This window comes from Coffea arabica, chromosome 3e, assembly GCF_036785885.1.
Source record: "Coffea arabica cultivar ET-39 chromosome 3e, Coffea Arabica ET-39 HiFi, whole genome shotgun sequence".
Taxonomy (NCBI): Eukaryota; Viridiplantae; Streptophyta; class Magnoliopsida; order Gentianales; family Rubiaceae; genus Coffea; species Coffea arabica.
In genome coordinates, this window is record NC_092315.1 from 14844043 (window position 1) to 14847716 (window position 3674).

Consider the following 3674-nt stretch of genomic DNA (forward strand, 5'->3'; position numbering starts at 1 on the left):
CTTGTATTTGCTTTATTAAATCATTGGATTTATTAAAACCTGTCTTGGTTGAATAGGTTGGTCGTTGAACCGATCAGTTTTTCAGTGTTTATGAAAAATAAAATGAAAAAAATGGCTTGTTACCCCTAACGGATATAGTGGCTCATCTAAACCGATAAGGAGACCAGTTGGCAATGCAACTGGTCCGATCTGAATTTTAAAACAAAATAGCGAAAACCAACTTGTAGTTGCAGACTGATCTTGTGTAGTCCTTCAAGAGTCTAGAGACTAGTTTAACTTATCTAGTTATTGGGCCTCGGCCTTAGGGTTTTTGTCATGGACCAATGATTCAATCTGTTCTTGGGCCTAACACGTCAAAATTAATTGAATTGGTTTTTCAGCCATTATTCATTGGTAAACCATTTTTCAGGTGCACAAGACCGACAAAACAATGCATTATTAGTGACCTATCCATACAAACTGAGATTGGCCGTGCTATGCACCGCCAATGCTCACCTGAAAGCATTTTGTTGCAATCAAATTTTTGGAAAAATATAATGAATTGTTTGTGCCTTTTTACTTTTACATTTAGTGTATAAATGGTTTTATAATTTTGGAGTTAATAATGTAGTCATGTTTAAAAGTAAAAAGAACAATGTGTATATCTTTTCATAAGTATTCTGTTTTTTGTTAGTTTTTAGTAGTCAAAAGGAAAAATGTGCATGGTTGTTTAAAAAATGTAGCTATTTTTATTAATCTTTGAAGAAGTACTTATTGATTGTTAAGCTATATAATTTTTATAGTATAAATTATTCAATGAGACGATAAAATTTTTTTTTTCTGTTAAGTTGGAATAATATATTCCTTTTTGTTTGATGAGGTTGCACTATGGGATTGTATTGTGAAGAAATGAAATAATCAGAAGATTATATTTTTAATAGATTAATTTAGTTACATGAAGAAAAAGATAAAATCATCAAAATGATTTTTTTATTGTTTTTTCTTCTGTACCTATATATAGATGGCTAATTGTAGAATTATTAAATTGTGAGTAATATATAAATTTGCTTGGAGATAAAGTTTTTTATAAGCTGGTGAAGAAAATCTTTACATTTCTTGCTATTGTTTTTGCATATATATATATATATATCTACGATAGCAGGAAATAAATTAGCTTTCATATAGGATCTCTTTTGTGATTATAAAACTATAATTTCCCTGTGTTTTTTCTTTTTTCTCTAAATCCCGAACAATAGGAAAGTTTAAAAGAAAAAACTAAAGCACAAATTCTCACAATGCCACACTCATTTGATGGCCAGCCCATTTTAGAAAGTTTCCTGCCCATAGCCGAAGTCATTGTCATTACAGTCCATGATCCAAAAAATTCATATGGGCCAAAATTGAATTAAATATAATGGAGAGGAATTCAACTTGCATAGCGATTTGAAGGCAAACAAAACACTGAAGCTCTCGTTTTAGCGTAACACGTGGCAGCCCCAGGAGTAGCTACCGTAAGAACCAACTGGTTCTTATATAATAGTTAGATTAGATTAGATACATATGCTGCTCAAACCTATAAATTGCGGTTGATGTGGGCCGAAAAATATCAGCAGATTGAAAATCAGGAAATTCTTTTAGCTTTCTTTGCTGTTTTTTCACTCATTGAAACTTGTTAGCGTCTCTTCTCTTAAATTCCTTGCATAGCATAAACAGGTTTATTACTTGTATAGACGTAGTAGATTAGCATCTATGCAAGCAAAATTTTTCGTTGAAGTGCATACATGTTATACTTTTGGAGATTTTGCATCTTGTGAATTGTAACAAGGTTATAAAGTTTTCAGAATCAGATCAGAACCTTATACTCAGTTCTTAGTGATTGATCTTATATCATCAGAACTTGGATGAAACATAGTGTGTCTATATAATAGGATAAGAGATTATTTGAAAAAAAAATATTAAAGCACTTTTGGTGATATAATATATGCAAAATTAATGGATATTTGAGAAGATAAAAAAAGATTGGAAAACATATTTGTGATGCAATAAATTTTTTTAACAATAATATCGAAACAAGCCCGAATTTCTTCTAGATGGCATTTGATATATTTCCGATTTCTTTTTCAGTCACCGGTCATTTTCACTTTGTTAATGATTTTGACTTGCTCAAGATTTGGTTAAGTTCATCATAATAGATAAAGAGTTGAAAAATGTTACATTTTTTCCCCCTCACTCTTCCCTAGGCTTTTTCTACCCCTAACTATCAGATATAGATTCAAATCCTGAATCTAGTAGCGGAAAAAATTTTAAGAGTCTTTCTTTGATTACCGGGAGAAAGATGTTACCTAGATACTGTTTTGGTCAAATATTTCGCTCTCTTTTTTCTTGTACTCGTAGAAAGATGCTACCTAGATACTATTTTAGTCAAATATTTCACTCTCTTTTTTTCTTGTACTCGTGTTTTTCGTTTTTCCTCTTTTTTGTTTTTTGGGTTAAACATTCAAGACTTTATGTTAAATCCTAACAAGTTCATAGATATGTCCTTACATACATATGCATATTTCTCACCTAAGCGTTGGACTTCGGCGCATGCCTTTTTAGTACTTAATGAAACTTTAACTTCTTTTTGTCGAATGAGGATGCCAAATCTGCCGGAAAGATCTATGATTTGGACTTCAAGGGTCCCAAATGCTGAATTTATAGTCAACTACGCAAAGAAATCCAAAGTTTTGAAGCAAAAGGCAAATCATCTTTGACTTACGAATTTTCTTTTATTGACCATAATTAAGTGAATGCTGTGTTGCTAGTTCCATCACTTCCTACCCACTACCGTGATCCCAAGCCATTAAGCCTAATTCGTGATTCATTCTTTATAATTTTATATTATCAATATCTTGAGGATTTTAGTAGCATCATAAACACACTGATTTTCAAAATTACAAATGCAAGGTAAAGTCAAATTTGGATTTGTTTGAATAGAGTATTATTTGAAATATTATTTGGAATAATTACTGTAGCACTTTTTGTGATGTGATGTATGTGAGATAGAAAGGTGATTGGGAATATAAAAAGGTGATTTGGTTGAGAAATGTATTTATGATGTAAGCGAAATATTATTTGAAATTTTTTTGCTTATTACTCCCTAATGATTGAGATTGAGACGTCTTAATAAAATTTTCCAGTTATCTATTAAAAAAAAATGAGTGAGTCCTCGAGAAGCTGCATGAGTTCTTCTTTTATTGGGGTTGAAATTACTTAACATATATAGATAGGGATACAAGAACAGTAGTATTTGTTGGACGGTTAATCAGATAGTTAGTTGACATTCCAATCCGTGTACGGGATTTTTTTTTTTTTTTTTTTTAAAAAGTTAGTTGTATTGGAATACAATTAATGATTAAACTTGGTAACACAGACTTACAATGCCTTTAATCTTGTTATTTTCCTGTCTCCAAATAAAATCATGTCATTACTTAATTTATGGTATAATTACTAGTGTGCTTTTTTTTTTTCTTCTAATTTTTAAAAATCTCATAGTGATTTGATTCGTACGTTTGCTTTTGCGAAAGGTTGGAAATGTTGTGTACATAATCATATGAACCACCAAAAAAAAAAAAAATTCATGCAATTGTGATTTCAAACTACCTAAGGAAAAAAGTATGGTCTCTTTCTAATATTCATTCTCCGTCCAGCAACTC